This window comes from Ischnura elegans, chromosome 4 (genome assembly GCF_921293095.1).
Source record: "Ischnura elegans chromosome 4, ioIscEleg1.1, whole genome shotgun sequence".
Lineage (NCBI taxonomy): Eukaryota > Metazoa > Arthropoda > Insecta > Odonata > Coenagrionidae > Ischnura > Ischnura elegans.
In genome coordinates, this window is record NC_060249.1 from 85,154,492 (window position 1) to 85,179,738 (window position 25,247).

The 25,247-nt window shown below is 36.6% G+C and overlaps 1 protein-coding gene across 1 annotated transcript in view; it reads right to left on the bottom strand.

The window, feature by feature from the left end:
- LOC124157742 overlaps nt 1–25,247 on the bottom strand; it is an 80,677-nt gene that overhangs the window by 52,804 nt on the left and 2,626 nt on the right. The window lies entirely within an intron of this gene.

The following is a 25,247-nucleotide window of genomic DNA, read 5'->3' on the forward strand; positions in this document are numbered from 1 at the left end:
ACATTTTTGAGTACCGATTAAAATGCGATCGAAGTGGCAACAGAAATCAGTCTCCTAAGGAATGGAATTGGGCCTTCTCTATGCAGTCCCCTTTATTCATACGACACGTTCGTTTTCGGGAGTTTTGAGATTGAGAGCAGCAATGTAGAAGGAATAGAAACGCGAATGTTACAGTAGAGGTCTCTCCAGACGGCCTTTGGATGTGTTGTCACTCATCGTGCATTTAAATGGGTTTCCAAAAGTCACCACTCGCGACTCTGACGGGTAGAGCAAAGATAGTGCGAGATCTCTTTCTATATAGAAATTTCACGAGAAAGTAAGCTATTATTAGGGCTATTTACGGGAATTTATATTCGCGATGATGTGATCTATGATACCAATAAATTTTCAAGACTATTTGTCTTGACTCTTATAATTTAATGGCAAATATTGTGAATAAATAAATCTCTATTCGCTGTGTTAGGGCTCCTTGCAGACACACACCGATTTTGAACGGAGAGTAAAAGAAACCGGCTGGCATTTTATCGGTGATGCGCGGTTTGCACAAACGCCATATTTTAACCGGTCAAATTATAACTATCAATTTATTGGTTGTCGTGATCAACCGACTTAATCGGCAACAAATCGTTCAGTGTGCCCTACGGTGCGACAATATTGTAACGTGGGAGGCCGGTAAAAATTCGGCCGCCCAAAATTGGTATGTGCGCAAGGAGGCAAACGGATATATTTGGAATCCGATAAAAATGTGCCCCAAGTGGCAACGAAAAACATGTCTCAATGGGACGAGCATTGTGACTCATCTATGCAGTCCCCTTGAACATGGACGCTTTCGTGAGTTTGAGGTTGAGGGCAGTGACGGAGGAGACAACTGCTGAGTGGGTGTTAGTGAGTGGGTGAGGCTGGGATGAAGGGGCGACTCTTAACGCGCGAGGAGGGTTTTGGTACAGCTGTCGATTTTAGTGGCACTCTCTAGTGCGACAAGCTCCCAAGAGAAAAACGACGACGAAGAGATTTTCTCTCAAGACGTCCGCATCGCGATTTCAGCGTGAAAGTTGATGTCTGGCAGACTTCTGAGTGAAGAATGTAACGCACTACGGACGAAGACTATTCATTTTTCAAGGGGATATACAACTCCCACACGAAAGATCGTTTTTCTTGATAGTTAACATGCTTTAAACTAAAAATATTATTTAAGTGCAAAAATTTTCACGGAGGAAACATCGTTTTCCTTTATCAGCATTTAAACGCGAATCTCTTGAATCCGCTCCAGGTGTTCAACGGCTTGCATTATGTGGGCAACATATCCCTCTCAGAACATTTTTGGCTTTAGAAGACATGACGGTTTATGCTGACAGACATGCAATGCTACAGAAGAGTTCTATCGAGCCTTCAACCATGGTTCTGAGTGGCATGGCATTCCTCTCATACAGGCAAAAGTTGGCATTTCATCTAATGGATGCCCAGAATAAATGAAGGTTCTAGCGTAATCACTAATATTACCTACCAAAGCGCTGTAAGTAATGTTTTTCAACCACTTCTCGTCATTATTATTACAAGTTTGGAATATAGTCGTCAACAAAGTGAATATATTGAAAAAAATTTAAATTGGTAACATTCCTGAGAATCTAAGAATCAATTCCTATTCATGCCTTCCTTATCAAAAATTAGTAGAGCCAGAACTTAGAATGCCGGGGCATGCATCACGAAATTAGTCAAAGGAATAACCGTTCAAGTGCCAGCGGCATGTCTTTAAAGAGTCACCCATACGTATAGGTATATTTAATTGCGAAAATTTCAAGGACGAAAAATCTGGGCAGTCCGGGTTCGAATCTGGGAAACGGTTTTTGTCTCTGTCGAACTTTGTCAGTTAAATATGCAGATGACTACGATCCGTTAACAATACCGCGGTAGTTTTTTTAGTAGGCATTTTCAAAATGATTGGTTAAGCATTATACGAGTAACTCATGGCGAAAAATTACGAAATCCGACCAGTCGAATGGTCCCCTATGAATAGTGCACCACTGCTGCATCCCCTCGCGCTTTGGAAGAAGAAAGAATATATTGGTGCCTAAAAATGTACGTTGATTCGCGTGGACTTATGGATAAGATGTTAATTTTGTGTGGCTATAAATTAAGTGCCGGTTCATTTTACTCTTACCACCTTATATGAAATAGATTCATTAATGCGCTTTAGTAAATCCTTAGTCTAAAGCGCAGACTTTATATCTGACTCATGTTTCTCTTTTTTCATACCTCCCCTTAAGTTCAACCCAATCTAGTGGTTTAGATTATTCTTAGATCCGGAAATATTATTAAGTATGAAGAAAGTTTAGTATATTCATCATGCGTCACATCATATCCGCACATCAAGAGCCCACTTGATAAAATATGTATTTTTTGATATTAGTGGAGTAAATGATTTTTTCGTCAAAATGAAATTAGGACGGGAAGACTTTAAAATATCCCGTATAATAGTCACTTCTTGGCTAAATCATCACCTACTTCTTAGTTTAGCTTTATTGTAGCTGCGATGGGGAATTTACAAAACTTGCGGCTAACCCAAGCATTTCTGAGAGTGCTATTGGTATTTTTGTGACCTTAAAGCCTTTTTTTAAGATAGTCTCGATGGGAAAGAAATTTTTACTGGGTTATGTCCTTGGCTGAGATGAATTTCTGATATTTTTCCAATAGCGTTGCTGAAAAAAATGTCTGGAACTGAGCAAGATGCAGCAAAAAATATATATATCTTTATTCATGCATGGTTGAAATCCGAGCGAGCAATTCAAAAAATATTCTATACTTGGGTTGTAGGATTGATCAATTCCTTTCTCGAGGAACTGTTTGGGCGGTTGCCAAAACGGATTCACTGGCAAGGGGAGCCTCAAGGGTCCAATTTATTAGTGGCATGTATGGACCAGGCGAAGTGGTCCATTGCATAGTGTGTCCGCTTACCAACCTAAGAGTCCGCAATTCAAATGCTGCGGCCTTGTGTTTTGGGCCAGATCTCAAAAGCCTGGCTCCAATTGTTAGTCCATTTTCTGGGGTATTAACGTTAAAAACGGATGAAAACAGCATTCCTGAATATAGGTTGTAATATCCACTTTTTTTCATCCCTTTTTCACAACGATTTCCACAGCCACTTTATATTTGGAGCAATCTAAACGATTTTTAGTATCTTTAGCTTAACAATACTTATTATTGCCTAGTAGTAAACAAGTAGGTTCCACTAAAAAGTTGTAGAGTTCTCATATCTGGTTGAAAAAATGATTTTTGCAACTAAAAAACTTCTCATAAACTTTTGCTTTTTTAAAGCAACACAAAGGATGCATATAATTAATTGGAGACGAGACAAGTTATTAATTCTTTGGGTTGAAATGCATCGGTTGGTATCATTCAATATAATTAACAGCTCTCAATAATAATGATAAATAGCTACAATTCTTAATTTGTTTGAACTACATAATTATCCACAGTTACCTAGTATGTAATAGATATAACTTTAAATTTACCCATGGATTTTATTTTAGGGTACATACCCTATCAAGTGTGAATTAAATTTTCAAGCTGATTTCTGCGGGATTAATTGGATTAATTTGAGATCCAGAGTGTGTTACAATTCCATTTTTTTCTGCCAATTTAAATTCGTATATTTTAACTCTGTAAGATGTATAATTATACCTCACTGCAAGTATACGTATCATTGCCTTACATGAGAGAGTATGAATGCAATTTTATTTTATTAATTTATATCTAAATCATTATAAATTATTAAAATGGCCAATTAATAAGACATCAGATTGTGAAAGCATTCTGCTATAGTCGGTTGTCGTGATATAATTTAATCTGTGATTCTACGTTTCTAGAAAAACGAATACCAAATGTTATGCTTCAGAAAAATCCAGGCTTCAACCCTATAGTGTCATGTTAAGGTATGTTGGAGATGGAGTTAGAAGTTTTATCTTGTTTTGGTATTTTTAAAACATCCTTGGGAATATACTAAGTACCTCTAACTGTCGTATATTCCTATATATCATTGTGACTTACTTTTAATAGCAATTTTAAGCCAATGCTAAGTTTTCAGAGATTAATATAACGATCGATGAATAGTTCATTTACATCTACGTACCACCCTGCAGGCCGCACAAAAGGAATATGGCGGGCGGTGTTCGGTAACCATTTGTTGTTAATAAAAAGCAATACAAGGAAATGAAGTTAAGCTGTACTCTGCGAGTGTATTGACTGTTTAAGTTCAATAATGAAACTATTTTATGTTCGAGGTAAAGCTAATTTCTGTACAAATCCGTTCAGCAAAACATCTCCCTTATTTATTTGCTTGTACTTAACTTGGTCCCTAGACGCACTTTAATAAGAGTAAACTAACTCAAATGGAGGGTTTTTTCTCCGATTTTGCGTTTCCCAGATATACTTCCCCAATACACAAAATGAAAATATTGCTAGTTTCAAGCCCTCTCTTCAAATAACCAACGGCAAAAATCCATATCTAACGCTATTACTGGAAAATTACAGAGAACTCAGAGTAAGAAGTCCGCTATACATTTTCGAATTTGCATGGTAATGCTGGATGAAATGTTACGCGGCCGTTTGTGCTCCGATCGAAGGAATGTGTTTGGCAGCCGTCCCACTTTTTCCGTTACTGCGCTCCATGATTTCACTCTATGCTAAGCCCTTTTGCTCCCTCAAGGACATCCCCCCCCCCCCACCAAAGAGACCTACCAACGAAAAATAATGCAAATGAGAACGCTAATTGGAAATCGATTTTTTAATATATTTTTATAATCTTCCCTTCCTACGCTGTTGGTTGATCCAAAGACATTTGATATGGGTCTACACAGTTTATCTAAAACTTTTATTTGGGTGACATTCCGCTGAATGCAGACTAGGATGAATTATATCAACCATTAATACATATTAATATCATACATTACAAGCATGGTTACTGTGCAATAATTTACTAAGAGAAGAAGTTTAAGGAGTAAATATAAAATGGCAGAAAAGAACATAAGATAAATTATTTTTAATAGGATACATAATTTATTAATACGATGGAAATTTAATAAATCGGAATATTTTTCACGTCCGCCACTACGGAAATTATTAGATTAACCTATTTTGGTGGGCTTTGATAGTGACATTTGTTACTATGCAATATTTCATTTAAATAAAAAGGAAATAGTTTTAAAAAATTTGATAAGAAAGGCATGAATAGGAATTGATTCTTAGATTTTCAGGAATGGTGTCAATTTATAAGTTGTTTCAATGCATTCACTTTGATAACGACTATATTCCAACCTTGTAATAATAATGACGAGTATTGGTTGAAAAAAATTACATATAGTGAGTGCTTTGGTAGAAAATATTAGTGATTACGCTGGAGCCTGCGTTTATTCTGGATATGCGTTTGATGAAACGCCAACTTTTGCTTGTATGAGAGGTATGCCATGAAGTCGATTATAAGTTTAAAGTAATGAAAATACAGTAATGGAATATAAAGTGTAGCCCAATTTTCAGTGTTAAATTATAAGGTACCATAGGTTGAATTAATATATTTCAGGAGATATATAATGGTGCCATCAGTTTAAACATGATTCGAAAATTTTAAAATTGCTACCAATTGAAAATATTTTCCAGGATAACTACCAACCAAAAATAGTATAAATAAGAGCATAAAATTGGAAGTTTTTTTATAATTTACACAAATAGCCCTTCTTACGCGACGCGAGACGATTGATATGTATCTACTAAATGTACTTAAAAGATATTTTTCGAAGGTCATGTGAATTCAGATTATTCGGTGAACAAAATTTCAAAAATATTTAAAGAACATTGAAAAAATATGGAATGAAGAGTATTTGGTTTAGAATTTATTTTACGTTAGCCAGTAATGTAACTATTAGATTTGTCTTGTACGTGTTTGCGAGTAAAAGTGATATGAAATATTACGGCAATGACACCAGAGTCTCCTTCTATTTCGGACATCCAATTTCTTTTTTTATGCCTGAATGAGATTTCGTGAAGACAAGAACTAGTTTTAAGCGTTAAAAACGCAATAATGGAATAAAATTTTGCGTGTAACTCTTATAGTTTTCCTGATAATATCATAGGTCTAATTTGTAGTGAAAAATTGACAAGCAGCCATGCTCATAGAAATATTTTTCCTGCCTTATTATTTCTTTATGAATAAGTTAAATAGGCGCCTCAATTTTATATAATCAGTTTCCTGACCCACGAATTTAGTACACAAAGTCATTTACCTGGCACTCAATGACCCCTATAGCAACAAGATGCTTACTCGTGAAAAAGCATTTCTCTCTATAATCGGCAAGTTTCCACGGCAATTTATTTTATCGTAATTTCATGAGTTGGAAAATGTTCGCAAACTTTTTAAATGCTCCGGTACAACCCTGAAAAAAAATGAGAATTTCGTGGTAAATTCCGCAATTATTAAAAATAAAATGAGGCAAAACTGGTCAGATCTCTCGCATTCTTTCTTGTTTATTTTTTAATGGCATGAGAAATGAAACGAAAATGAGAAGGCAAGCACGTTTATCCCCTCTACCCTTCCACCACCTACTGCTCCTGCGACAACAAATATATATATGTTCTCAGCATGCATATAAATGAAAACTCTCGCTCTCATGACGATTATTTAAATGCCTCAAATGAGTCAAGATGGCTGCGAAAAAGGGAGAAAAAGTCGAGTGGGAATGGGGAGAGAAAAATGAGTGGGTAGCTAACGAAGCGGTTGGGAAAGCGTAGCCAGAAGTGGTTGTTGAGAGAGCGAAGCCTGGGCGCAACAGAGGAGACGGAAAGGAAGAAGGATAAAGAGAGAAATTCGGGGTCTCTCTCTTTCTCTCGGGCTCTGAACGTTCAAGGCTCGGAGGGGAGATGTGGTAGGTATTCCACGGATTCCAACAGGAGACGACTCGCGCCATCTCACGGTGCAAAAGGGTTGGTGCTCTCGCACAGGGAGAAAGAGGAGACAAGTTGGTAGAATGGGGTTTAAAAAAAATAAATAAATAAACGGCGGAAACGGAAATGACGAAAGCTTTTTTTTATTTTGTTATTTTTTTAATTCTTTTTTATTCCTTTCCCTCTATCCCGCAGAAGGTCTGAGAGGAGGTTTTTCGTATATGTGTGTGAGAGAGAGGTTGAGGAGATGAGTATATGCGAAGGCCTCGCCGCAAAAGAGGCCCATTGTCATCAAGAAGCACAGGAGGAGGAAGAGAGGTCTCCGCTCCTCTCTCTTCACTTGTTTGCCCTCAACTGCGCCCTCCACATCCACTTCCCCCCTTCAAAAAAATAATAAAAAAGCCATCCCACTCTTTTCCTCCCTTTTTACCGTACTCCCACGTAGCATTGTCGTCGCGAGCGCGTCTTTACCCCACAGGTGACTGGATCGCCTCTTCTCTTCTCCACGACCGTTTCCCTGGCCTCCGTTCATTTTTTTATTTGTCTGGATACATTTTATGTTCCTACGTTCACCTCCTAGCTTCTATCTGGAAACATTTTTAGCATGCAAGAATGGAAATAACCCCTTGAGCCAGTAGAGCCGTTTTTTATGTTTCTCTGCAAAAAGGATGTAAACTGAGTGTAAAAAATCAACATTAAAGTATCGATCAATGCAGAAAAGCATTTGAATAACCTAAATATGATTCGAATCAAGAAAACACGCTAAGTGGGGTAAATGAGGATTTAGTACCGATTTTTTCTCCAAATACATTGGATGAGTATAAATAAATGAAACTATCTCTTCGAACCAGCAACCTTTTTCCTACTCCTAAGTACAAGTGAAGTAAACTGAGTAAAATTTATTTAGGTATTAATCAATGCAGCAAAGCACCCAAATTAGATGGATGAAGCAGATACTTTGTGGAGATCCATTATGAGATATGAAGGGCAAAGTGTTTCACTTCATATCTCACCGAGTTTGCCTAAATATAATGCTTTAGCACCCAATGTACTAGTTATTGAAAGTTAAAATGGCGTCTTTGTCTCGAACTTGCTTTAAACACTTCATCGTTTATTTTCAAAAGAATTTTCCCCAAAAACATTGCATGAGTGTAAATCAATGCATAAAGGTAAAATGTTTTTTTTAATTCGATTTGAAAGGGTTTTTTTTTTAGTTTGAGAGGTTGACGATATGAGCACATGCGAAAGGCTCGTCGCAAATAGGCTCATTAACACCAAGAAGAGGAGAAGTTGCCTTCACCTCACTCCTTCACTTGTCTGCCCTCAACTGTATCCTCAACATCCTCCACCCCTCTCCAAAAAATACTCAATCCTCTGTTTTCCTGAACACTCTCCTCCCTCGTCGCATTGTCGTGTCGAGGACGTCTTTACTTCACAGGTGACTGGTTCGACTCTTCTCATGTTCTCCATGAGGCCTTCCTTCCTTCCTTTGTTCACATTTGTATGTCTAGCTACTCTTAATTTAGCTCGAGATCTTGTTTACTTTTACTTCTTTACTCCTTTGTTCCCATTTGTATGTCTGGCTACTCTTAATTTAGTGCGAGATCTTGTTCATCTTTACTACTAAATTTAGGATATTTTTAACACGCTGGACTAATGATTAATTCAGTATTTTTTCTCTATTTTCTGCGCCAAAATAATTGTGTTATATAGCCGGCAAATACCCAGTCGGTGGAGTATTTATTAAGAGTATTACTACAGTGAAAATCATGAATTTTAATTTACCTTCGTATGATAAAAATCTTTAAGTGAGGGTATAAATTATTTTTTTGTTTTTGATTTAGAAATTATTTCGTTATCCATAGTCTCTTTTCCTTCAGAAACGTCATATTTTTCTTTACTTCCCTAACCCTCCTCACGTAGCAATCTCAAACGCGTCTTTATGTCATGAAAAAATGAATCGATTCTTTTCCTAATCTTCATGACCCTTTCTCTATCTTCCATTCGTCTATCTAACAGCCCTACATGATATTGTTCTCGTTCGCCCACTTAAGTCTATTTATAATTACTCATTAATAAGTTAGAGTAGCCTTAAAACCAGTTTAAAAGTCCCCAATTTTGCTCCGCAACAACTTTTTTGCAAGGATAGAGGCCTTAGAAATGTAGTGCTACAGAAGAATGATGAAAATCAAATGGATCGACCGAGTTTGTAACCAGGAAGACCTAAGAAGGGTAGGAGAGAAGAGAGGCCTCATGAAAACCTTAATAAGAAGACGGAACAACCTTATAGGCCACATCTTGAGACATGATGGCCTGATGAAGACAATCGTCGAAGGGCAAGTGGAAGGCAAAAATGGAAAAGGAAGACCCCGAACAAAATATATGGAACAAGTAAAGAGAGATGTGAAAGGGAAGAAATACGTAGGTGTGAAAAGATTGGCTGATAGGAGAACTGAGTGGAGAGCTGCGTCAAAGCAATCCTAGGATTGTTGACTAGTGATGATGATGATGAACAACTTTTTTGTACCTTCATAAGTAACCCACAATTTATTCAAACACTCAAAATGGAATTAAAAAATTTATTTTATTTGTTTATACTCAATAAATTATTGCGTAATCTAAATCGCGTATTCCATTAAAGAAGTCAACCCTCGCTTTGCATCCCAAACCCTTCTCACGTTATCGTCTCGAGTACGTCTTCACTTAACAAGTGACTAAATCCCCTCTTTTCCTTTTCTTCATGACCCCTTCTCTCGCTCCAGTTCATCTCTTTAGCCCCTCTTTATATAGTCTACGATCCTTTATCCAATTACTTCTATTTTGTATTCTGTTTCTACTAGTTGGGGAAATTATTAACAGCGTAATCCAGGCCCCCTTGATCTGCTAACAATGAGCAAAAACGTCGATGTAGTCCGGGAAGATATCCAGTTGGTCGAGCAAGTATGATGGAGATAACCCAAATTGGGCTATACTCACATCTGAAATCTGCAATCACAATGTAAATTACTATATCTTACCTACCCGGCTGTGCATCATATTCGACATTTATATTCATAGCGAACGTTATGTAATATCTAATTATATTAGCATATGAAAATAGATTATATCTTAAAAATATTTTGCAGATAATTTTTTCTCTAATATATTTTCTAACATCTCCTCCTGTTTTTCTTCAACTGTGTCCTTCACATTTCTGCAGCCTTCAAAAGTAAATATATCTCGTTTCCGTTACATGCTATTTCCATGGTACGCAAGGTTCTATTTACACGGTACGCCACGGTACGCTACATTGTCGTCGCAAGTGATCCTTAAATTCACAGATGACTGGATCGCTTCTTCTCTCAAGCTCTGTGACATCTCCTCTCCCATACATCTGTCTCGCAATTTTTTTATAATTTTATGCTTCTTGTTCTCCCGCTCACCTCTTTTATAATTCCTCTATAACACATAGGTATAATAATTAACCCAGTAAGCCAGGCACTTGCACGGCCCTACAGAATCACCATTTAGGTAATTATAATAAAAATCCCATATCCCTATCAACCAATGTGACCAATTAATTAATGTGATGTTTGAACAATTAGACAGGGTAAATACGGCAAAAACCATCTATTTGAGGTATTTATAAGTATGCAATAAACCGGCTTTATATCCGCTGGCATGACCTAGGTAAATACTGAAGGTGAGGAGTGGTATTTCAATTTTATAGGCTTCAGATCAATAGTTCCCGAGTTCCATTCGAAGAATGGTGGCATGATAGAATCAAAAATAAAAAATTTTTATTCCACTGAGTATTTATTAGAAACTCAACTGGTTTCAAATTTTTCAGGTCATTATGAAGAGGTGAGAGGCATAGGGTTTCGGTTACCTTTTGATAGTGACCTGGGAAGGCTTCATCAAAAAATGTAGACTTGTATGATTGTTTGATGTTGAAAAGGATGCAATTATTACCGATAGGCTGTAATGATACCATTTATTTTCATATGCAGAATCGTATACCAGAGATTTTTAGCATAAAATTTCGATCGTAAATTTGCTTTACGAAGAGATCTTCGCTCCCCAGGACTGTCGCTGTCTGTCCTTCCTGTTGTTGCATTCAGATGTGCTATCAGTATACCTTCCCCTTTTATAAAGCCTCTTTCTCATCCTTACGACGCTCTTCACCTGTCTCCCACGTTCCACTGTCGTATCAAGCGAGTCTTTGCCTCGCAGGTGACTGAATCGACCCTCCTCAGCGACCATTTCTCTCGCTTCCATTCGTCGTGACAACATTCTATGTTTTTTTCATTCTATTGTTCACTTGGCTAAACTCTAACTTTGAGATTTAACCCAAAACATTGCCATTATCATAATAGGCAATAACCTATTTATGTTGCACAGGAATATTGATGAGAGCTGGGATAATACCCTATATTAAGGGTTTTTAAGAATTTGTGCTTCTTTATTTTACTTGGCCATTTTACATGGAATTACCTTACCCATGATCCACAACGTGACTCAAAATGAGGACGTTTAGATACTGTAAGATTTAAAGCTGATGTGCATAATTATCAAAGTTTTTAGATGTATTTAACTCCAAGTGACTTTATGTGCGGGCTGTACTTTATTATCAATATACATTTTATCGCTAGTATTTTACACGGGGCACTTCATTGCGATATACAAATGCGCAGTGTAAATTGCGTCGTATAAAGCGGTGAATTGTAAGAACGCATGCAAGAATGTGTGCATACTTAAAAGATGTCGAAATAGGCCCTGCTCTAATTCCGAGCTCGGAATCCCGCAATTTCAACAAATGTTTTCAGTGTTAATCTGCATAATAAACTAAACCATGTAAAACGGCTTTAAGAGGTGGAGAAGTGTGTATGCGCCGGTTTAGCTGTAAAGAGGGCAGACCTTGTCATTAAGAAGAGCGGCAAGAATCCGCCTACACCTCTATCTTCGTCTATTTGCTCTCACTCTTGCCAGGGAGTTCTGAAGGAGTGTTCTTCAGAACTCCCTGGCCTTCAACCTAAAGAGCCCACCCCCCATTTTCCTCCTCATCCCACTGACAGCGGCATTTTTGTCACCAGCTCATCTTTACTCTTCACTGTTCATTGCCTCTTTTCGATGGCTTCACGACTCTTCGATTTGTATCTCTTTCATCTGTATGGATACTTTATACGTGTACGTGTTCTCATTCACCCGCTAAATCTATTTTCGGCAATTTTTTAAAGCGCAAAAAGAATTAAAGGGCCAGTAAATCAACCCTTCATTCCCCTCAATAATAATTCTCTTGGTTTAGTGGATATTCAGTGCGTATCATGCTAATGAATAGGTAAATACTAAGTACTGTGGTAATTATAACTTTCTGTTTATCATAATAAATGTATTTTTACCCTTTTGCATAAACTGCGGTCAAATCAACATTAATTTCGGGTCAAGGGTTTTTTTCCATTGAATCTATTAATTCATCTATGTATTCATAATAATTATACCCACAACTATCCACATATCCTATAATTATACCCTGGAACTACCCTTTCAACACAGAGAACATAATATTAGTGCCACACTTTATTTCCAGGTCCGATAGAAGCGATAAATTAAGAGAGATTTTTTCCTGAATGGATAGGTATGGGAATCCGTTTTTCCTGCGGCCCATAAAGGACTTTGATAAAAGCTAGTCCCAACTTCGTTAGAGCACATCATTTTTATGTGTAAACGGCTGATGTCCTAACACCCCCTGCCACACCCCTTTTAGGCGGCTTGCGGGGTATTATGTAGATGTAAGCCTGTTTAAACAAGAATACTGTGGACATTTGTTTTCTTTAATTTTTGAGCAGTAAGTATGTATGGTTAAAAATTTTGCGGGACTATTTATGACAAACGGGTATGATCTCTTCTCACTTTTGCTCTCATTTTTGCCGTACATATCCCTCTTGGAATGGACCGCCTTATCTTCTTCTTCCTTAGCCTGCTCCCGCGTCGCAATGTCGTAGAGACTTGACTTGACTTGACTTGTCAGACTAAGACTTGACCTTTTAAAAACCACTACGTATTTGGAAACAGAAAGGGCCGAGAATAATCCTCCAAATGCCGATATTTAAATTTGAGGTTTTGCGCTAAAAGTTCAATTTTTTTAAGTTTTGATAGAAGAATTAATCACAGAGTGAACAGTTAAAATGACGCCCATTTCCCTATAATTGACCAGTTAAAAACCAGTATTACTCATTAATTACCAACAATTACCTTCTTTTAACTTCAATAGAAATTTATTTTCAAATTTTTTCACCTTAAAATATTTACCATACATTTACCAAATATTTACCATACTGTGAGAAATGAGGGAAGTGTGGTCGAGGAGCATCACTTTTTCTCTTCTCTAGTTTGCCTTCAGCTCTCCTCGCACATCTTTCCATTCAGAAAAAGAATATCCTCTCTTCTCCCTTTCACCGTCAACTCCCGCCTCGTCACATTGCCGTCGCATTGCCGTTCGTCTTCACTTCACAGGTGACTGAATCCTCTCGACCGCGCGACCCCACCTCTCTCCCCATCTCATCCATCTGAATACTCTGGCTATAAAATTATGTGCTAGTTCACCCTCTAACCTCTATTTTCAGTACATCAATAGAAGGCTAGATTAATAATTAACCCAGTAATTCTTTCCCTATTTCCACCGCTACAGAATTGTGATGTAGACCTGATGAATACCCGATAAGTGGATCATCTACAAATCAGTAAGTACACACAATCCAGATATAATAGCGATATGAACCCGATATATTCCCAGCAACTGGAGAATCTGAAAATTAGTACATTTACGCTATTCATGAATGTTTATTTATCCGCATAGTTACCCATAATACTAGCAAAAACTGAAAATTATAGTATTTCATATATGGAGTAAATAAATTTTATTTTAATTTTTTTAGCATTATAATGATATATGTGATTATGGAAATTGAAAAAATAAACTGTGCTAAGATCATTAATATATTTCAAAAAGTGCTTTATTGATTGATTAGCTTATAAGCTACTGGAGCAGGCCTAGCCTAAGTGATTTTTCAAATATATTAGTGAACCTAACAAAGTTTATTTCTTTTATTTTCCTTAATGGAAAGGTTAAACTCAGTTAAGCCTGAAATTATCAGAAATATGTGATTTTTCAAAAGTTTAAAAAGATACATTTATCGCAAATAGACGATGTCTTCACCTGTCAGCCCTCAACTGGGTCACGCGCACCCACTTAAAAAATGCAGCCCTCTTTTTACCTTTTCTTCTCTTTTCCACCCTATCCTCCTCCCACGTTACACATTGCTGCGAGCGCATCTTTACCACACAGGTGACTGAGTCACCTCTTCTTGTAATCTGCGAGACCCCTTCTCTCGCTCCCATTCGTCTCCCCGGCTACCCTTTGTGTTTTCATGCCCTCTTTCACCCGCCATCCTCTGAGTTATCTCTTTAAAACGCAAGGAAAAAAATTAGTCCAGTATTCCGATCTCTTTTCCTGACCCACGTGACTGCTGATTTGGGCTGAGTTAACATCCAAAAGGTAGCACGTTCATGAATGGATTAATCTTCAATATTTAGGGTAGCAATGTATATTTACGGGCATTAAGCCATGGCCTGGATAACTACTCTTGAAAAATAAGAATATTTTTGCAATTTGCGAGCTTCTACCCTGACAGGAGGCATATTCTTTAGGCTTTGAATTATTTTATAGGTAATGTAAAATTAGTTAGTTTAGACTCCATTTAACCTCTAGTAAAATCTTTTGGTTTACAAATACCGTCTCCCGTAAATGGAATGCGTTTGTCATAGAATTACTATTTATTCAACCCGTATTTCTTAGCTTCTCTTCGCTAAATTAATTGGTTAGTCTAGAGAAGGTGATGTAAACTGTGAAATTTTTAAAAATCTGTTTTTTTAATGAACTTGGGTACCTATCCATTTGACCGTTTAGGTAATTACTCCAAGGAATAATTTTCTATATTTGTCGTATCACTCCTTCCTTTTTTCGTGTCTTTTCTGGCCCTGGTTATCATTAATGTAAGTACATTTGTTGGGTGTATCACAATTAAGCAATCTAAATATAGAGTTTTTAATGTGATTATCAATGAGGACATAAATTATTTTTTTTATCAAGTTTTCAAAAGTTGCAGATATTTCGAAACTGTTTTGAATCGCCAAATATTTTTTAAACTTCTTGCCACTTAAATTTCGAGTAAAAATTGAATCAAAACCCAAAAACCTTTTAAAAGCATTGGATTGCTGCTACCATCAAAATATAATGGACACCTATAGGTCGAGGTAATGAAGGAGGAACGAAATTTCGCAGTGAAAAGAATCAATATTTGGAAGACGATGTCTTCACTCCTTTGCTTTCACTTTAGCTGATCCTGCATTTACGTTTTGGAAGAATTTGAATTTTTATGTCAAGGAATAATTCGACAAAAGAATTATCTATGTGGCAACAAAGATCGTCAACATTCTCAGACAGGCTGATGTTCAACTTTATCCATGTATATTCTAAGTGTATTAAACTGAATAAGACGTAACTGCAGGTGTTTATTTTTTTTATATAAAGCTCAACAATGCATTCCGTAAAAATTTTATTTGATACATTTTATGGGAAACAACACTTTATTACCACTTCCCAACCTTTTCGTAGAATAAATAGTTCACATATTTAAAAAAATATGAAAAAGCCAACTGTAAGTATTCAAGTCTCATAATATGTGTTGTAACGCAAGAGAAACTGTTGTTGTTTTTGCTGTACTTAATGTAGGAAAGTATAAGGAAACCAGAAGCACTAGAACCACATGAGGTTTTGCCTGTGCATCATTCTTAGTACATACAGACTTTCGAAATATTTTTAACGAGACAGATTTACACTCAAACTTTCAGGATCACCGGGCCATTTGGGTACTGCACAAAATTTTTGCCAGGTTTAGCAACCCATTAACTTTTGCTGGCATCACTGTGCGAACAAGGCCTCATAAGTGGTCATTTTACGTTACTAGGCGTTTTGCCAGTTCCATCCCATATATCTGACGGGTTGTTGAATGAATGTTCTCATTTTTAGTGTGATAACTCTGGCATGATATTTAAATTCATATATTGCAATATTAAAACTCCTTGAGCTGGTTCTACTAGTTTGTTTTGGCGAGTTGATGGTATGAGTTTTTGGCAACAAATATATTTCGCGCCAACGCCAAGTTCTGGCATAATATTTTCCTCGCCTACGCTCCATGTTTTAGCGTTCCATGAACGCATTGACCGTTATTCCCGTCGCCTACGAGAGAGACCACCAGATGCGAAAAAAAAGCCTCGGTCATTCTTTTTTTTGGCGATCCAAAGGAAGCTTGCATTGTTCCCAAAAGACCGTTAGATAATGAAGCACGATTTCGACGCTGGGTGTACAATTCATAATGGATGAAAGCTTGTAGAGGCAGATGATGCGCTTGATTCTGATTTTTCAAACCAATTCTTAGATATACACGCAAAAAGACATATTTAAACTCTAAACGCTTTTGTAAATTATTTGTAAAAATAGATCTACGAATTTAATTATGAAAAAAATTCACTAACTCCTGATTTACTTTGTGGTATTCCATTATACGTTTTCCTAGATATCAGACAATTACTTATACCACTTATTTTTTATCAGAGCGTGACCCGGTTTCAATGACTTATCATCTTCAGGCGCAAAAAGATGATGACAATTCATTGGAACCCGGGTAGCGCTCTGATAAAAAATAAATGGTGTAAGTAATTGTCTGATATACCGGAAAGCTTGGTTATGAAAAATTGTACGTTTTCGTAAATATTACATATCAAATTAGATTAACGAAATAATGGCAAGAATATATACATAGTTTTGATGTATTAAACTATATTGTCATCCTTATCTATGAAAATATCTGGGGCATGAGTAGTAATTTTTAAGTTTATATCAGGTAAAATATGAATAATAATAAAGAATAAATCATAAATTGAAGGATGAAATTTTAGACTTAAAAAGAGTCCCCATGAGTAAGTATAGAGTATAAATTGCGAGATACATCGTTTCATCACATTTATGCTTTGGAAATAGGTTAATCCCTAATTGTGCCGAAGAGGAACACCGTATTATTGGGATTGAAAAGCTGCAGCGCATAATATGTATTCTTTGCTACCGGAATTAAATTTACTTCTCTCCTCAAAAACTTAAAAACATTGATTCTGCAGCGGAAATAACAAATTTCATTTACATCGAAGTCTGAATTGGTTGTATGTTCAATGAAATCATATGAAGGAAGTGAGAAACGTTTTTATTTTAGACGGAGATCATATGAAATGCACCTACAATTTAAAGATTAGTCATAATTAAAATGCTATCCCATTGAGAAGAATCATTTCAATACCTCAGCATGGTGGAAGTTGATTTTGGAACTCGATTATTGAACTGACTGTGAAACTTAGATCATAAAAGAACTCTGGAATCTCAAAGTAATGGAATATTAATATTGGTCTTTTAAGTCACGGAATCTAATATCTCAAATAAATTGTGGGCGAAAAATGTATCAAATTGCTTTTTAATGAGTATTACTGGTATATAATACTTTTTCATTTTTGTTGCTTCAATTCCCGAGTTTTGACCCATTTCCTTTCATAATTCATCTTTCAGGCCCAAAGAGAATTCTAGTTCGGAATCATTTTTCCTGGATGAAAAATTGCACTCATTTGGATTCATTCTGCTACTCCAATGAAATGCAGAAGGTCCTGCAGCATTTCTCGGGTTTCATAAACTTTCGAAAGACTACAATTTTCTTTTCAAATTCCAAATGGCCTTCCAAAGTTGACGGTAAAGTCGTTGCCTTATCCATATCAAGTTAAGGTCTTTCGACTTTTCATTATAAAATCTCGTGATGAGCCTCATTTTCCAACTCAATCGTTCAAGGAATTCATTGCTTTTTAGTTACACCAAGACCGAATGATCCAAATGGCCCTTTCATCTGCACCACGGAAAAACCGAATTTATGGACTTTGTGTAGAGCGATTAACTTCAAAGTTTTTAAAGCGTAACTTAAGTTTTAAAAACTACCTTATTTATCACATAATTAGAAAATTCCGAATTATTAACCATTTTCATGTATTAATCCATGTAATTTTTGGAAAAATTGACTTGCTCATCAATTTTTTTTCACGATCACTCAAAGATGGTGAGCTTACTCTCTGCTTATGATAATTAGATGCTATTGGAAAACATACGAAAATATCTGCATTGATAATATTACTCATGCTTTCATGTTTTTCAATATCGATTTAAGGAGTTTTTATGGAGATTTTATGGTCATTATAACTACGATTGAAAGCGTGTATTACTATCACTTCTACTGTGCAAATGGCTGGATTTTAAAGATCAAATTTTCGTCGTTTGGAGAACGGGAATTTAGTCGGTCATGAAGAGAAAGCACAGCGCAATAATACACGCATTCATAACGGTATGGTTTAGCAACAAAATGTTTTAATTTTTCAGTCGGTATTTAACATTGTAGTTTATTGGATGATCAAATGCATGATTGTGTACATAAAAGTAAAACTAGTGGGGTCAAAGTATAAGAGCATTTCAACTCGAAATATTTCACATGATAATACCTCGGTACTTCAATGTCTACCGTAATAAACTTTTGATGAGTCAATGAATGATATTTGAGTTTCATACCATGTCCTCGACACAACCTTATGCACATTTAAAATTGAATATTTCCACAATGAATTTTAATGGACCATGTCCTCATCACAGGATGGATTGGAATTAGTAGTGGGAACGTTGCTCCTGTTTTATGACGATAAATATTCGTCCAAATATATTTTCCTGAATGAGCACAATGATTCCTAGTGCTAAAAAATGAATTTTATAGCGAAAATGATTAACTTATATGACCTTACACGTATATGACCAATGCGATCCTGCTTTCATGGCGTAGTGAGAATTTATTATGTTTAAATGTTTTATACGTGGCCATTTTTATGTTCACCAATCCCGCAGTTCTTTCCACAATATGTTTCAATCAATGTGGATTACTTAATCGTGGAATTAGTAACGTACTTAGGCAGCATTTTAAAATGGAAAAAGTGAACCAAAAATAACACTAGATGGCATGAAAATCGGCCCTGACACCATTCCTGCTGATTCTTCCGTAAAATGACCACCTAAATCGAATATGAACTCCGTTTTTCCCCATCACCCACCACATTCGGGGGAGCTCCCCCTCCAATTTTTATCACTTTTCGGTCATTTGGAGGAATTAAATGATTATTTTATCAATTAAAATTTTTCTAGGGGTTTTGAGGGGTGCAAAATTCTAAAAAAAAAATATTTATGGTAAAGAGGTAGATTTTGATGGAATTAGTTTCCGTAAGTGGTGTAAAAACAAGGATCAATTTTGTTATTTTTTTCGCAAATTTTCACGTATTTTTAAAAATGTCCAACTTGCATTTCACATCATTCTCCCCCGAATGATAAAAATATATGACAACAAGAAACAGCAGAAACAATAAAAATATTTTTCTGCATAGTGATAAAGAGAAACAATAATTAAAATATTTTTGCAATAGCTCGGAAGATTCACTTTACTACGCTGCCCCTCGCAGTGCCTCTACCGCTCAGGCTTGGACGGCAACCCTCTTGCTTTCGCAGCAAAAAAAGGAAAAGTAATACCTTTTAATTCCACGAAAAATATAAATTGAGGTTTGTATATTCTCATTGGAGTTAAAAAGTAATTATAATTATAACTGAGCAGTAGTAAGACGGTAAGACGTCGAAATCATATAATTCGTTTAGAATTCAGTATTGAGCATTCATTTTTTATACACCCACGGTCTCTGAGGACTACTGCATGACTAATAAAGGAAACGTTGTTAATGAACACAATCAAACCCCATTGAAGTCTTGAGACTTATTAACTCTAGTTTGATTTCATTTGAATAATCAGCTTGCGTAGGATATTTTTTAAACAAAAGCTTGATATTACACAGATCTCTCTCAAATGACGTCAAACGTAAAGACTAATAATAGACTGAGCGCATAAAATTCCGCTCCCAAAGTCAAAAATAGGTGCCCAAATATCTACGTCGTCGGCTTGTCAATTCGTGAAGTTCTCTAATTTTTTCTCGTTCATATGTCTCTGCAATGACACCGAATATGAATCCTGGTGACTGAAGCAAGACAGGGATGTGGAATTTTAAGTAGGAACTTCTCCTGATGCATACTCCAACCGTGAATTCCTAATGAGATATAGCCGTGTTCATCAGTGATCATGAATTTATTATTACCTACGCAAGGGAAAATCTCATATGCTTGAATCTGCTATTCCCTTTGTTGAATACCTCTAGCCTCCATTTAGATTTACAGAGATGATATTGAAACAGAATAAAAAATCGAAGTGAACATTGCGACCTCCTGTAATGGTATGCAGTAATATGATAGATGACTCAAGTTCTCTATTTAAAATTAGATGCGAAGCGTGTACTGATTTTAAAAGCAAATGAACTACCCAATATCATCTGAGTAATTAAAAAAAAAGAAATATTTTGGTGAATTTCAGCTACACATTTGCTTATATTTCAGAAACACCCGTTTTATAATATGACTTCCATATTTTCATCATTTTCCTTTCAACTTTGAGATGCAGACGGAACAGATTGATTTATATTATTGATAAACATAATGCAAACGCAATCGCTAAAGGCAAAATCACAAGGAACTCACGTAAAGAGAAGTCTCTGACAAGATACGTTGTGAAGGTGATGAGGGATTTTGAGCGGAAGAATAACGTTGGTGTTAAAAGCGTAGCTGATGGGATAATTGAGTGGACAACGGCGTCAAACCAATCTTTAAATTACTATGGATGATGAATGTACCAAAATATTGTTAGCTAAGAGGAAAGAAAAAATAACTGTTTTAATTGGCAAAGTACAATGAATGATTTCTCTCGGATCAGCGCGAGTGTCAGAGACATTAAATTGACAGCTTTAATTCATAAAGTTCATTTATTGTATTTGCCGGGAAAATGCTAAATCATTCATGGAAAAAATACAAGTTATATAGAAAATTACCATTAAACTAAAACACGAACAGTGATGCCAGTTAAGGAGATACAATTGTGAGTAGGAGGCTTTCTGAAGAAATGTTTTTTTCTGGAAATATTCGATAATATAAATATTGCATACCTTTTTCTTTTTGCTTATTTAAGGGAATATTTGCGGGGGAAATAACCTTAAGGGGGCAAGTTCAGGGGAGCCGGTTCTTAAACTAAAAGGCGATCAGTGATGCTAGTCAAGGCTATACACTATTGAGTAGGAGATGTGCCGAAGAAACGATTTTTTCCATAAATTTAGTATTCATTTTGTTTCTCCCTTTCTTTGGGGGAATATTTGTTGGGGAAATAACCCCTAGGGTGCGGGTGCAGGGGAGGCGAGTGTAAAACTAAAACACTGCTAGTGATGCTAGTCAAGGGTGTAGGGTACTTAAAAATACAGTGAGCCGATAATCAAAGGCAGGATATAGTGCAAAGGATGGGCGCGTAACAATTGCACATCACATGCAGGAGTAGGCTCCTACATCTGAAATGTTTGTCGGGACTAATATGTTAATTTTTCAAGTTATCCTTTTTACCCTAATGGCGTATCTGTTTTGCCCGGGTACTGCGAGAAATACGGATAATTGATACGTTTTTATTTAATTGACTGTAGGAGAACTTATTTTCTGTGTTCTTGCCGGCCTCGGTGGCGGCGGGGTAACGTCCTCGCCTGCCAAACAAGGGGTCGCGGGTTCGAGTCCCGCCTGGGTAGGTTTAGCCGATCCAGGGCATGGTTGTTCGCGTACGTTAACTTGTTAAATTTGTTGAATACCCCGGTATAAAATGGCCAATGAGAGCTGTATCCGGTGGTTTAAGAATAAAATTTAAAAAATTAACATTAAATTACTTTTTAATAGATGAGTCCAACGTTTGTTATACAAAGTACTGATAGTTCTGTTGATAATATATTTGTACAGTTTTTTTCTACACTTTCTCTTAACATATGCGTCTTGCCCGGGCTTCCCCTACACTTGCTGGGGAAATGATTTTTTAAAAGAAGTATTGTACCTATCCCTTTCGTTTTTTTTACTTTATTTTCGAGAAAACTTGTGGGGAAAATAGCCTGTAGGGCGGCGAGTGTGAAACTAAATCACGATGGGTGATGCTAGTCGAGGGTATGCATTTGCTAAACAAATGATTTTTTTCTAGAAATATTGTTTTCCTTTTGTTTTTCCCTTCCTTTGAGGGAATGTTTGCAGGGGAAAGAACCTCTAGAGAGGTTGCGGGTGTAGGGGAGGAATACGGAGGAGAGGCGCTGAAAAGGAAGAATTGGAACACGAAGTGAGCAAGGAAGGAGGAGAGTTGCCGTTGTCCACACCGTCTATCAATGTGTTTTATTCCACCGCCGCCAGGAGGAGACGAGCGCGCGCGGGGCCTGGGACTTGAGCTTCGCACACGGGCCTTTGGAAAACCCGATGGATGGATGTACATACACACAAACGTCAGGACTGGATGACGTGGGTTAATTTTTTAAATGGAAATGCACGGAATGCTCGCCTCCTCTGGAATAAAATTGCTCTCTCTCTCTCTCTTTCTCTCTCGAATCGAGGCACGCCGATCCTCCCGGGGAAACGGAGAGAAAAACTACTCATTTTTTTTTCGACAGCGGTGCACGGGACGTGACGAGCACAGAACATGCTTCTTTAAGAGGGATCAAGGCTGGCAGCGTGATCCAAAGGTGTAGGGATGATGAAAAGTATTTTTTAAATATATTTTCTTTCGCCTCGTGAAAAATTTTGCATCGCCTTTTAGACCAGAATATATTTTATTTGTTATTCTCAATAAAAGTGACCTCTTTTCCAACGGTCAAAAAGATATCCAGTTGTATCTCCACAGATTTGTGGGATATGAATCCCGATCAAATGAGCTATTATGTACACGATGAGTAAGAGAGTAGGATTTCTTTTAATGTCAAGGCGAAGATGACAGATATATTTATTCATCATGCCACATTTGTGTAAGTAGCAAAGCATACTACGTCACTAAAGGCCACGATGAAAACGGTGATGGGAATGAAAGGGATCTTACTTTCAAGTTACCGGTGAATAGCCGAAGAAATTGTTTTTTTTTTTAGGAACTAGGGGGAATAAAACCGTTATTATTTCTTTCACTCCTTAAAAAATTTTACGTCCCATAATTCCCGACGTATGGGTGTATAAACAGACACACGGTCGTCACAGCTGGATCACGCGGGTTAATTTTGCAAATGGAAATATAAATCTATAGTTTTTGTTGTTTTCAATGGAAGTGCCCTCTTTTCCAACTGTGAAAAAGATTTTCACTCACATTTATAAGCTTTTCTTACCCCCAACGTGTGATTAAATGAGCTATTTTATACGCCATGAGTATGAGCAATTGGATTAAAATATTACCCAAGAAAACATAAAAGATAATAAGTTTAACATCCTTAAAAATTGAATATTTCGGTAGAGGATTGTTTTTTTACCATTAGTAGAAAGGTCATCAGTCGTTATCATTTCTCTAGATTGAAAATATCATCGGATGACCTATTTCCGAAAACCTGCGAGAGCTTCGTTAGTTCAAAAATCAGATATTTTCCTTTTCCTTTAGTAAGACGCGTTTCGTCTTTATGTGATATACACTTTGATGTGAGGTACATCAACAGTTTCTCTTACTAAAGACATCTTTACCAATGGCTGAAGAGATATCGATGGATGATAGCAAAATACTCTCAGATTTCTTTTTATGGTTATTGCTCGTAATGAAACTTGTTTGTCAAACAACTGAGGGCACATTGAATTAGTTATTTACAAACGTAGACTTGGAGCAAACGCTGAATTCAGCCAATGATGTCGAAGGTATCGCGTGCGGTACTTTAACGTTCTTTTTGCTATCACCACTTCACTAATTAAAATTATTTTGTTGTTTTCTTTACCTAAAAATTCATTCGCATAAATTTTTTCCTACATTTCTTGTACTTCTCATTAAATTGGAGCTTCACTGAATTGAAAGCATTATCATGAATTTAAAAAAATCAAAAATCATCCCTTAATTACATCAGATTAGAATACAGGCGAGGAAGATGTCTGGAGTGTCATAAAAAAATAGTTCAAACTGAAAACCGTGGCCTCATGATAACTGTATTAAGGAGATAAATAGGTTTGCAATCAATAAGGAAAGTTTGTTTCCAACGAGCGAAATAAAGGTAGTCGTGGTAGTGGGAAACAATTTCCCACGAAAACAATAGTATTTATTAATGAATGACATATTTCTAACAAAAACGCAGTAATATTCTTGAAGTAAAACACCAATTTTTAAAAATTAATTCTCACTTTCAACAGTTACGGTAATATTTAGGTAGATGGAATTAAGCAATACTATCAGATTACAATTTATTTTAAAGGAGAATTCCCTTTGTCACGTTCATTAACCTATATATCTTATTTTTCAAAAGTACAGGATGATACGAAGAATAAGAACGGCAAATTGTCTCATATCCTTCATATTTATACGTTCCTCTTCAATATTCGATACGAATATCGACGAAGCTATTAGGATTCACTTGGAGGAAATTACTATTACCGCTCACCCTTCCGAATCTCTCATTTTCCAGAGGAGGGTGTAACAGCGTGAAATGATAATTAAAATTGTGTTTTACTCATCATGGTCGTAAAATTCATATATTATCATGGATTATTGTTCATGTATTCGGCTTCATTGAGAGGAAATTTACTATCACCATGCACCCATCTGAATCTATTATTTTCCAGATTAAGGTATAATATGGAGAAGTTAGAATTACTGGCCTCGGTGACGACGGGGAAAAGTTCCCGGCTGTCGAGAAAGAGGTCGTGGGTTCGAGCCTCGCATGGAAAGGTTGCTCCTATCCACAGCAATCCTGCATATATAATTGTTAAATTTGTTTAACACTTCGGTTTATAAGGCCAATATGTGCTACTTCGGTTGTGAGGGAATATATAAAGAAACATCGTTTCATGCTCATCATGATCTTACGTTTCCATTCCTTACCGAATGACGACGCTATTAGGCATGTCTGGATTTGGAGGAGATGACCGACAACTGAGATCATTTTCGCCATGAGGGAAGAGAATGGAAGGAAGAGAGGAGAGAAACCCAGCGTCGGCATTAGCCTGCTCTTAACGAAAGGCGCCAAGGGGAATCCAGCTCAACGTCCCAACTGACGGACGGAGTTTTGCGCTTGAAATGTCCTACACACTACATACATGC